Below are 12,636 nucleotides of genomic sequence, written 5' to 3'. Positions count from 1 at the left end.
AACCATCTGGAAGGTCCTTAAAACTCAACCTTTCATTAAAAAGACATAGGATCTGTGGACTGCATGCAAGGGAATGAAGTACAATAGAAATATATCTGAATGTATTTATAACTCACTAAGAGGCTCAGAAATGTTGCTAAATCTAGCAAGAAAGTCAGCAAGTAGCAAAGACTATCCACAATGTAACTGCTGCAGATTCCTGATTTCTCTAACTATGGAGCAAAATCACAAAACGTGCATGCCTTAACAAAAAATAGTGGTTTTAAAAAATGTTTTTTTCTATATACAGTATAGGCCAAAAGTTTGGACACACCTTCTCATTCATTGCGTTTTCTTTATTTTCATGACTATTCTCACTGAAGGCATCAAAACTATGAATGAACACATATGGAATTATGTACTTAACAAAAAACTGTGAAATAACTGAAAACTTGTCTTATAGTTTCTTCAAAGTAGCCACCCTTTGCTCGGATTACTGCTTTAAACACTCTTGGCATTCTCTTAATAAGCTTCAAGAGGTAGTCACCTGAAATGGTTTCCAACAGTCTTGAAGGAGTTCCCAGAGATGCTTAGCACTTGTTGGCCCTTTTGCCTTCACTCTGCGTTCCAGCTCACCCCAAACCATCTCGATTGGGTTCAGGTCCGGTGACTGTGGAGGCCAGGTCATCTGGCGCAGCACTCCATCACTCTCTTTCTTGGTCAAATAGCCCTTACACAGCCTGGAGGTGTGTTTTGGGGTCGTTGTCCTGTTGAAATATTAATGATGGTCCAACTAAACACAAACCAGATGGGATGATGTGGTAGCCATGCTGGTCCCCAACAGTGTCGCCAGAAAAGCACCCCCACACCATCGCACCTCCTCCTCCATGCTTCACGGTGGGAACCAGGCATGTAGAATCCATTTGGTCACCTTTTCTCCGTCGCACAAAGACCCGGTGGTTGGAACCAAAGATCTCAAATTTGGACTCATCAGACCAAAGCACAGATTTCCACTGGTCTAATGCCCTTTCCTTGTGTTTCTTGGCCCAAACAAATCTCTTCTGCTTGTTTCCTCTCCTTAGCAGTGTTTCCTGCTATTTGACCATTAAGGCCTGATTCGAGCAGTCTCCTCTTAACAGTTGCTCTACAGATGTGTCTGCTGCTAGAGCTCTGTGTGGTATTCATCTGGTCTCTAATCTGAGCTGCTGTTAACTTGCAATTTCTGAGGCTGGTGACTAGGATGAACTTATCCTCAGCAGCAGAGGTGACTCTTGGTCTTCCATTCCTGGGGCGGTCCTCATGTGAGCCAGTTTCGTTGTAGTGCCTGATGGTTTTTGTGACTGCACTTGGGGACACATTCAAAGTTTTTGCAATGTTCCGGACCAACTGATCTTCATTTCTTAAAGTAATGATGGCCACTCGTTTCTCTTTACTTAGTTGATTGGTTCTTGCCATAATATGAATTCTAACAGTTGTCCAATAGGGTCTTCAGCTGTGTATCAACCGGACTTCTTTACACACAACTGATGGTCCTAACCCCATTAATAAGGCAAGAAACTCCACTAATTAACCCTGAAAAAACACACCTTTGAAGTGAAAACCATTTCAGGTGACTACCTCATGAAGCTCATTGAGAGAACACCAAGGGTTTGCAACGCTATCAAAAAAGCAAAGGGTGGCTACTTTGAGGAATCTAAAATATAAGACCTAATTAAGAGTTATTTCACTATTTTATGTTAAGTACATAATTCCATATGTGTTCATTCATAGTTTTGGTGCCTTCAGTATATCATAGTTTAAAGGCATTCCAATTCATTGTTTCCAAGCCTTGTGTCTGCTATAGCTTCACAGTATGGTTAGATGGCGCATTACATTGCCTGTCAAGATGAAGCCCTCAAGTGGAGTCTGCCCTTCCTACTCTGCAAGTGGTAGATCACAGAGGGTGCATCTATTACTCTGTTGTGCAAAAGCGCTTGTGCGAGTCTAAGGTAATTACAGCATCTGTTAAGAGCTGTGCTGATTGTTTTTCATCTCCACATGGTCACCACTCCAAAAAAACCAATTACCTAGGGGAATACTAAATCACCAAGACCGATTTGTTATTTCTAATGCAAAAAGCAGAAAAACCGGGATAAGAGTGTGACTGTGTTCCTATTTGTTCACATGCCGGTACAACACATTCACTGAGAATAATACAAGGAAGAGCTTAATGCAATAAAATGATATAAGCCTAGTGAAAAAGAACATTTAAAAAACAAGAATTAATCAAATGGTTTGGACAAAGACGAAAAGGTTTGCAAGGAAAGCTGATAAAACCACAGCAAGACTTACACTATCAGGTGGTTGGCAGTGAAACAACAACCTGAGTTGTTCCTGTTTTTTCCTTTAATAACGTACAAGAATATTGGAATATTTTCCTACGAGATGACTCATTTTGGGCAATCAGTGTTGAGCTGTTATATTCATAGTACTATTAAATAAGGCCACACAACCAGAAAATAACCCTAAGTAGGCCATACTAGTAGACCTAGTTTCTGTTTTCACAATACATGCTACTGCTATTTCAGGACGTTCATGTGTGTGGTTGACTCGGATGCAGAAAAGTACAGTATGCGTCAATTAGAGCCCTGCTGTTATTTACGTTTTGCTGATGTCTCTATGTGGGCTCCTACAGGCTGTTGCACTTCTCTAAAGTGTTTCAAATGTCAGCGTTGCACAGATTCATTACTTCGGTAATGTGACCTGGTGAAACCAAATTGTTTAGATGGATAAATAGTGTTATTCACATTAACTGTTGATTAATTGTTCTCATTTATTGTGGCGACAGAATAGTTTTCCTCCTCCCCTGACCTCAATCTTCTACGTCCTTTGTAACCACTGTGATGCCTTTGAGTTCTGTTTTCTCCTCTCTGGCTCCTCTTTTGCTCTTTCTGCAGTGCTTTTGCAAAAAACCTATAAGCCGATTTTAAGTTTCCATTTAAAAAAAGAAAAAGAAAAAAAACATTCTCAGTGAGAAAAGTGAAAAGCTTTATTCTCTTGGAACTGCTCCGGATTGCTTTTATAGCACTGCCTGAACTCTATTTTTTTTATTTTTTTTATTTCGGCAGTCCTTTAAACTACCTTGTCTAATTGTGATGGCATTTTTAATTAAAAGTCAAGGATATGTGGTTGTTTGTGAAGGGAGACTAATCTGTTCCTGCCTCCACCTTTCCCAGTGCTAGCTATCTTCGTCTATCTGCCTAATGAGAAAATAGAGAAGCCAGTGCAGGACTTGTTGATATTTGCCTTTCTCTAAGTAGATTTCTGTAAATTTACGATTAGCAACCAAGCCTCAGACCATGCTGCAGCTCAGAGACCTTATGGATCACTAAAGATAACAATGAGCAATTTTCCCCAGGCTCCCTACATATAAATTCACAGGATCCTGTAAGTGAGGCCGCATACTGAACTCAATATTGTATGTATGTTAATTTGGAGAAAAATAATAGTTATGAAGTGCAGGACTTGAATTTGTTTGTTCTGTATTGCTTTTATTGATATTTTGTACATTGCATTCCACAAACGGGAGGTTGATTTATTGTGCAAATATATTATAACAACAAAATATGGCATGAACCATTTTTTCTTCTTTTACTCATTGTCTTCCTGGTAAGAACCTCTTTTTGGGAGCAGGAGGGTGGCATTCTAAAATAAGTGGCAATTATTCAAACGGAGGGCAAAGGTTCAAGCCCGACTTTCAGTCATGACCTCCCTGTGAGAGAACAGAGTACATGCACAATGATTTAATTTCTGCTATTGAAGTCAGCTGTCAAGCTATGTCATCTTGAATGTGTCTTGATACTTTTAAATTACTTTGAGATTCAGCTTTTTTTTATGTTAGCGGTACAAACCTTTCTTTAACTCTCTCTGTAGAATACACACTTTAAAACGGAAAATATAGCCGCAAGCAACGATTCACGGGTTCAAACCTTTTTTTCTCAATAGCGACTTCAAAGTAATTTCACACATTTTCCAACATCGCTATTAAAAACATATCCTGCAAGCTTTGTAACGATTGGACAAACAGTGCATTTTGTTTAAAATGCCTACCACTGATTTGTCAAAAACGTTCATTTTCAATTCAGTGTTATAAGTAGCTCAGTCCAGCTCACAGCAATTTGAGAAAAGAAGATGACCAACACAAAAAAAAATTGCTAAGAAAGCTGCAAACTCCGATTCCGAGCTCAAATCTCAATGTGTGTCACTCCACGTCCAGTTATTCTGCATTTAAAGCGCCCCCTTGTGGTCAATTTGAATGAGACTTGCAGTGTATGTGTGAGGTCATTATGTGGACATTCCCTGGAAGTTTTGTGTTGATTGGACAAACATTTAGTCATTTATAGCTTGATTTGTGCTATATCACCTGCAGTTTGTTTGCATTTATAGCGCCCCCTGGTGTTCAATTTGAATGAAACTTTCAGGGTGTGGTTCAGGTACTTATGAGGACATATCCTGAGTGATTTGTGATGATTGAACATGTGATTTATGTGATTGCACTTTTAGCGCCCCCTAGTGGCGTATGGATATAAAACTGTCTGGGTATATTTGGGGGACTCATCTGAACATACCGTGTGAGTTTTGTGATGATTGGCCTTACGATTGCTGATTTGTGTTCATTTATGTCCAGAGCCACGCCCCTTTTAAAGTTCATTGGTCAATAATTTTAAAAGTAATTGAGATATGGATATGCTTTCTACAACTTGTAATAAGCTTGATCCATTGATGATTCACTGAAAATCTGGTGGCAATCAGAGCTACGGTCTATGAGAAGATCTCAAATTGTGTTTAAAAAAAATAAAAAATAAATAAAATGGCGGAACCGTTTTCTAGGCGGACCTTTATGATCCTTAAGGCTTTTTGTAGAGAACATAAAGCTGCACCTGTGTGAGAAATTTCAATTCAATCGGACTTACGATGTGGGGGCGTGGCCTTTCAAAGTTTGCATTTTGAAGCCTTCATTACAGCGTGAACATGTGGCCGATTGAGTTTATATTTCTATTGATGCACATGCACACCATTTCCAGTTATTCCCCCAAGTTTCAGGTTCTAGCTCATTCCAGCTCATGGGAATTTGAGCCGGTGCGGCAGACAACTGACGATAATGATGATGATGAAGATGATGGTGAACCCTAATAAAGCTAACTATCTAAAATGGCTGACTCAGCATATAGACCTAAAAAATATGACTACCTTTTTAAACCAAAGAATAAAACTGTGTGTCAGACTAAACTTCATTACAAGAAACACCATAAAATCTAATCTGCAGACCATGGGACCAGAACTAAATGAATTCAGAAGGATTTTTCAAGTGTGATGTAAATGTATCTGAAGCCTTCACTATTTGTATACAAAGAAAAGTACGTACTTTGAAAGAACTGAAATACAAATCCCAGCTTGTAGACAGTGCATTAGATTTTTCATCTGTATGGAGAGGATGCTTAAAGTCCTTGAAATGTTGGTTTAGTCTTGTGCAAATCCTGTCTATGGAGTTCTACAGAAACCTAAGTACTTAGTATACAATTGGATTCATTAAAGCAAGAGCAAACATCATTTTTGAACAGTGACTGACTGCGTTTGTATGGCTGTGGTAATAGCAGAGGTCCAAGCTGACTCCCCGTCCACATTAAAGGGCCTTGTGGGGATGCAGGGCCACAGCTGGGACTCAACAGAGAGGACAGATTAACATTGTGCTCCACCATTCTGCTTTATGGAGAGGGCCCAGTGCCCAACCTTACAGCTGAGGAGGCATAGCCATGCCTGTGGGCAAGCTAACCCCAGAGGTGGCCCACAACCACAGCAAAAATCCAATTGATTCCAGCTTGCTCAACCATTAGCCAGATACAGACTCGGGTGGGCTTTACAATGGCAGCCTTCTTGACAACTAGGGGAAAATGCCACCTAAAGCAGCTTCCGAAAAACGCCTATCTAAGAAATGTGGCGTGTTTCTTGTCAGCTTTATACTATTTCAAAAGCTTGGTGTGTTTATGCCATTTGATAGACAATTCATAACATTAGCATTAGTTTTGGACCAAAATGTCAAGCTCTAGATGAAATTAAAGACCGAGCATGTCTCCCTACTTCCAACACACACACACAGCCTTACTCATCATATTTAGCTTTGTTTGGAGCATTTGGCTCTTCTCTGACATAAAAATGCCAGAGCTAAGGGAGAACTGTAAACTGGAATATATGTAGTGAAGAAGAGATAGGTTGGCAGATAGTGACTACTGTGGCTCTTTATCAGCTCCAGTAGCAGCAGCTCCAGGGATGAAGCTCCGTGGTTGCCCATCAGCCAGCTGTTGAGCTGTAAATGGCAGCAGGCGTCATACACACACATTCTTTACGATCCATTTGTTACGAATGGACATACAGTGTGTAAGTATATACTTACATAGGATTTGCATGCTTATCTTCCGTCCCATTTTTGCATAGGCCTTACTGTAGCTAAGAACGCTTCAGTATATCTGTAGCTGTAGGTATGTCATGGAAAGTTCTTTAGTGTGCTAGCAAAATCACTATGTGAAATCAAAAAGAACGGTATCCCCCTGCTACATCAAAGCTAGATGGGGAGGTTAGGCCTTGTGACAAGCTAACATCTTGTTTGTGGTTTGTACAGTAAGAACACCAAGCTGCCTAAAATGTTAAAACATGTAAGACTAGCTCCTGTCCTAAGAAAGTGTGGCTAGAAAATGGCTTAGTTGTATTGTACATATGACAGAAAAATAATTCTAAACAGTAGAAGCTATTTGCTGAGTGAAATACACAGCCTAGGGTTAGGATCAAGGCTTGTGTACCGGGTATTACTTGGTTCATCAAGGCAGAAAATGTTTGAAAATTTCAGCCAGAACCCCTCAAGTGGCAAAAAAGTATTCTGTATCCAAAACGGATTATGCTTCCTCTTTGACCTTCATGGCGTTAATTTAGCACCATTAGATACACCATGCTATCACAGCAGTGTAGCGTGTTCTGTCTGGAACTTGCTCCAACATGCATGGTTCAGCTGGAAGGTGTACAGTATGTGTCTTTTAAATGTGTGTGTCTGAGCTTGTAGGGGGTGTAAGGTAGGATTTACGGGTGCAACTTAGGGCAGCAGAGTCTTTGCTTGGACGTCCAATAGCCTGTGTATGGTTGTGTGTTGAGCAGGAGGTGGGGGCCGTAAATTCTCCCAGCTCTTCCAGGCATCTGAGTCCACTTTGGCAAGGAGAGAGGGACCAGGTGTGTGTGAGTGAGTGTGTGAGTGAGAGAATGTTCTAGTAATCCTGATAATATTCATGATCAGGCTTTTCAGTCTTTTTGCTAGAATTAACTAGGCTATAGTAGCCTATAGCCTAGTTCATTCTAAAAAATAGTAAAATAGTAAAAATCTGTAGCCAAAGGTGATGTATTTTGTCCAACCAACAGTAAAAATCCAAATAAAGTTTACGATTACATAAGACAAAAAAACAGCAAATCCTCAACAAAAACCTAGAATCAAAGAAAGTTTAGCATTGATAGTTAAAAAATTATTTAAAGTACTATTTGATTATCAAAAATCTTTTATCAATCGATTAGTTTACTAAAAATCTCCGAAAATAGTTGGGCACAATCCTCCAAAAGAAACGGCTCAAGTTGATCAATTGTAAGACACTTTACTGGGCTGAAGGAGGATGGATTGTATTTACTGTAATTAACTTTTTCACTTTGCATTATAATGAACTTGTATGGCTTTTCTGAAAATTCTTCATCTTGAAGCGATGCATTCACTGTGTGGTACCTAAACTCCAGGTGTACTTCAGGTCAAAAAAGAGGTTGATGTTTATTATATCGCTATACAATGACTCCTGAAATTGTAGGTCTAGTGGTATGGAAATTGTTTTATAATGCCTGCCTAAGCAGCATAATTGTATACAGTTAAATGACAAGTAGAAGGCCAAGTAGTTATGACAGCATTTGGCAGGCTTTAGGCCATATTTATCTCCACAGCTGTCAATTTTGCCGAACCATCAAAAACGGTCCATCCATCACTGTGCATTTGAATGTCTTCAAGGTGATTTTTAACAGTTCACTTAATGCATTTGAAAAGGTTGTGGTTTTGGCTTATTCTATAGAGTGAAACAACCTTCTTTTTTTTTGGTTTGCTCAGTGAAGGCAGCAACATTTCATTTTTTTTCTCAATATTTGAAAACCAAGGTCCATTAAGGATGCTCTCACTTAGTAGTACATCAAAGCAGATAGCCCCAACATGGTTGACAGGCTCACTCCCTCGAAGGTGACATAACGCTTGGCATCTCAATGAGGCTAATTCTGTCACAGGTCAACAGTATGCAGCGGAGTTCATAATGAGGAGGAAAGGTGCGTCCTTTATTTGGGAATTTTGGTTTGGGCTGTCGACACCTATGCTACATCGCCCTTGAAAGAGGCATTCTAATTATGGATAGCCAGGATGCTGAGAACCACATCAAAAATCAAATATGCTTATTAAAGGTGATGGATAAATGGATTATGTTTTAATTGTTCTGTGATTATGAGTGGTTGATTGGATTGTCCTTCGCAGGCTATTGATCTTGGGGCTGAGGTTGATTAAGAAGTGGACTGAGCAGAGGATGAGTGTGTTTCAATGTGCACGGAGTATATATATTATATATTCAGGACAAGATGCCCTGAGGATCAGTTGTGGAACAGTCTTTGAATTCTTCTTGTGAAGTAAAAATAAAGGGTACTTCAGTGTCAAAAGTAAAAGTACAACTAAATGGCCTTCTCCAGAGTTGAAGGTATTTTGTATTAATATGCAGTATATTAATGTTGCAAGTGGCCAGATAGGGTAGTTTGATATATGGCAATGCATATGATTATATCATATATTTTGAATACAAAACTACAACCTGCCAAAGTAACTGCTGACAACAGTCATCAGATGAATGTAGTAAATGAGTGAGATAACAAGTGAAAGTAATATGCCTTACAAAATGCTGCTTACAATGCTTAATGATAAATGAGCTTTGTTAGTTTTCTTCTCTACTCTTTAGTAGTTAATAACTGATTCAAACATTTTTGAAAAAATGGAATATACCTGAAATGGCTTTACAAGATGTGAAGAGTTTCACAAACAAAATGAAACCCAGTCTTTCATCTCTCTAGTAAGTGGAGAATAAACAGTATGTTACCCTGTGCAAGAGCTGGTCCATGTGGCTCTGAAGGCGAAGGTGACATCTCACTATGACTTGGGGGTAAAGGTGTTTACATACATACTGCCAGCATGACTCACATTTCCTGCCTCCCTGAGCACAGTCTGTTCAGGTCACACACCCGGAGAAAACCCCTCATTGAAGCTAACCCGACAAAAATGACCTGTGTGTATACTAAAACCCACTGAAATAACTGCAACCGGGCTTTTTCCTTCGTTTTGTGTCATATTTCTAAACAAAACAGTCATATACCTTGTTGTGCGTGTGTGTGTTCAGACCTCTACACTATAGTGAAACACAGAGCATGGTCTTTGTTGTAAAAAAACGACATTTCCATGTAAAGCTGGATAAACATGTACAGTACATCACCAAAAATCATATACATAATCTACATTGTTTAGCTTCTGTTCAAAAACAATAAAACAGAATATTTATAGGTCAGAGTATTATATAATGGTTAGACTGTTAAATTGAATCATGTATTGGACGTTTTAACAGCTGCTTTAATGCAGTAGTTTAACTCCCACCATTTTATAAAGCAAAAAAATAAAAATTACTGCATGCAGACTTTATGCATTGTGATGAACAATGCCTTTTAGCTATTCTCAAATCACACTCAAACAGACACGATCACGGTGTTGCCGCCAAAAGGCAGGCTGCAGGATACATGTAGCCTAACCTAAAAACAGAAATATCCATTTTTAAATTCCCAGCTGCTACTCTCTGCTAGTCCTGAGTTTCAGTACATTTCTTGCAATGCTAAATGGAATTTTACACTTAATTGTGATAAGGGCACACAGTCAGTTTTACTCAATGATGCGGCAGGTTCTTAGAACTGGATTTTAAGCAGCCATGTCCCAAGCTGATTTGAAAGATCAGTATTGGGGCTGACCTGGACTGCCACAGACCAGTTTTACCAGTTAAAAAGGCAGACATCGCCTTCCATTAATTGACTAATTCTAAGATGACGGGCCAACCTAAAACTTGTGTATTGTCTAGTTTGTGTGTGAGCTCGGTCAGCTTTAGTAGTCCAGAGCTGTTTTTTTAATGTGTCATATGATCAACATTTTTGTGATGTCCTCCCGGGTCAAAAACGGACACAAATTTGACATTTTTGTCTCTTTTTCAGACTTCCAGAAAAATTAAAAACAAAGAAACTTTGGGGCGACCTCTAGATCACCCAGTAAGCGGAGTCTTTGGCAGTGGGTTGGGTTCAATTCTGATTTTATATCTCTTAATTATAGAAAAAATAGTAAAGATTGAATAACACAGGGCCATTAATTGAACCCTCTGTAACTCCATCTAAAGCTTTGTATTATTTAGATATTAGGTCCCCCAAAGATAAGAAATAATTGCCCTATATTTAAAGCTAATTTAAAGTAGGAAAGTTACCGGATGACACAATGTAAATGTGCTGTATTTATATAGCGCTTTTCTAGTCTTAACGACTACTCAAAGCGCTTTTACATCTACAGGATACATTCACACATTCACACCGCCGTACAAGGTGCCACCTGCTCATCAGATAAACACTCACACACATTCACACTCCGATGGCGCAGCATGTAATTGAATTGTGCTTGAATGTAATGGCTGTTCAACAATATCAAAAATGTACGCACCAAAGCTTTAACCAGTTTGGAAATAGACTTCTGTTTTGTCCAGTTCCATTTTCCAGTTGATCTAACAGCCCAGTCTCATGGCAGTTTGTGCAATGGTCACGTTATTTAATCTTTTGATTCGTGTACAGGTCACGTTAATGTTGTTATTTTTGTGTGTTGATTAAAAATTTTGAAGGAACGTATTTCAATGGGAAGCCTATTTCGTGATCACAGAACAATTATGGTGGCTAGTAGTATTGAAAATTCCAGCAGGGAGGTTGGTCAGGGCGGTGGATGGGTCAAATCAGACACCCCGGAGACCGGGATCGTGTCCCATGTGTTGCAGTTCCTTTCCAAACAGCACAGAACTTTCACCCCGGAGACCAGGGATCACGTCCTGCGTGTTGGAGTTCGTGTTGTTGTGGCGTTTCATTTCCACGTTGTTGCATTTCACAGAAACTGTCAATTGTGCCCTTACGCCCGGGGATCGCGTCCCGCGCGTGGTGGTCTGTCACGTTGTTGTCGCCGGTGTGTGGCGTTTCATTTCCCTGTTGTTGTGTCCCCCAGAAACTGGGGATTGTGCACTGGCAGTTGTTGTCACCGTCCCGCGTGTAGCATTTAATTTCCCCATTGTTGTATCCCCCAGAGCAGCCCAGTGTCATGGCAGTTTGTGAAATGTTTACGTGACCATTTCACCATTTTTGTGACCCACTAATTAAATGCAGGACTCAAGAATAACAGGAATTGTTTACCTGCATGTCTCGTATTGCCAGACCTACCTCCACAGCGCTGCAGAGTATGGTCTGGCCCCTGAATAAGAAACATTCCTGAATAAGAGAAATAAACATTCTGCGTTGTTTGCATTTCTTTAAACCAATCACAATAGTCTTGGGCAGCGCTAAGCTCCGGTCCCAAAGACCGTGACTCTGCAAAAGGGTCTCGGGAAGGAACTTCCTTTGGTGGAACATTTGCACCCTGCCAAAGAAATACACAACATAAAATATTACATACAATTTCACTAGGGTTTAGCATCAAGAACTGATCATTTGGAAGATTTGGTTTCAAATCTGATCTTGGGTTCCAAATTTAACATGCACAAGTTTGGTTTCCGGAGGGGCCAGGCTTGTTGTGTTGCAGCCTTGGAGCACAGTAAGCAGCGCTCTATTGTGGCTTTATTTTATGTTGACAAAGCCCGTTAAAATTGCAACCCACCATTGAATCAAAATAAAACTTTCCTCTTATTTGGGAAATGAGGATGTGACCCGTTTCAGCTCCACTTCTCAAAGAAGCGGATTTGAGAATGATTAAGAACTGGAATCAAAAGGAAGAATCGCAGTTGGAATCAGAATCGTTTGTCCATAGCGAACCCCCAATCGGTCCCCAAAGGTCCCAGTTAGATAGTAAATGCTGTAAACATATTTTTTGTAAATCTTTACAATGCTTCCCTGAAAAAGCATGCCTGCCTTTTTGCACTATCCAAATTTTCTTTAAAACGTTTTTTTCACCATTTTTGTTATTTTTTCCCAAAGAGAACAGCGTTGGACAGCAGCACCACACATCGCCGCCAAATGTTCCCGTGGAATTCAGATGGAAGGTGTCATAGGGATGTTGGTTCTGAGGTTACTGATAACATAGGTATCCATGTAAGTCTTTTTTTCAAGCTTATCTGTAAAATTGACAATTGGTACTTGTTACTCTGCTCAGAAGCATTCCTAATGACCGGGCATTCGGTCTGAGACTTCCACTTTTTGCATAACTTCAAATCCATGGCTTCCAAAGTTTCAATTCCCTGTGAGTGACTTCCATTGCTTCTAGGCTGTCTCTTCAATTGGTCAAGCAAAACATTTTATTGG

General features: G+C 39.8%; 1 long non-coding RNA gene across 1 annotated transcript; it reads right to left on the bottom strand.

Annotated features, from left to right (window-relative positions):
* Nucleotides 1-1,597: 1,597 nt before the first annotated feature.
* LOC116694121 (uncharacterized) lies at nucleotides 1,598-12,290 on the bottom strand. Its single transcript, XR_004333073.1, has 3 exons — nucleotides 12,278-12,290; nucleotides 10,650-10,651; nucleotides 1,598-1,686 (listed from the first exon to the last, which is right to left on the bottom strand). It is a non-coding gene; the product is annotated as an uncharacterized LOC116694121 (long non-coding RNA).
* Nucleotides 12,291-12,636: the final 346 nt, after the last annotated feature.

Source organism: Etheostoma spectabile, chromosome 8 (genome assembly GCF_008692095.1).
Source record: "Etheostoma spectabile isolate EspeVRDwgs_2016 chromosome 8, UIUC_Espe_1.0, whole genome shotgun sequence".
Taxonomy (NCBI): Eukaryota; Metazoa; Chordata; class Actinopteri; order Perciformes; family Percidae; genus Etheostoma; species Etheostoma spectabile.
The sequence above is the reverse complement of the archived record's forward strand: the minus strand, read 5'-3'. Positions and strand labels throughout refer to the sequence as shown.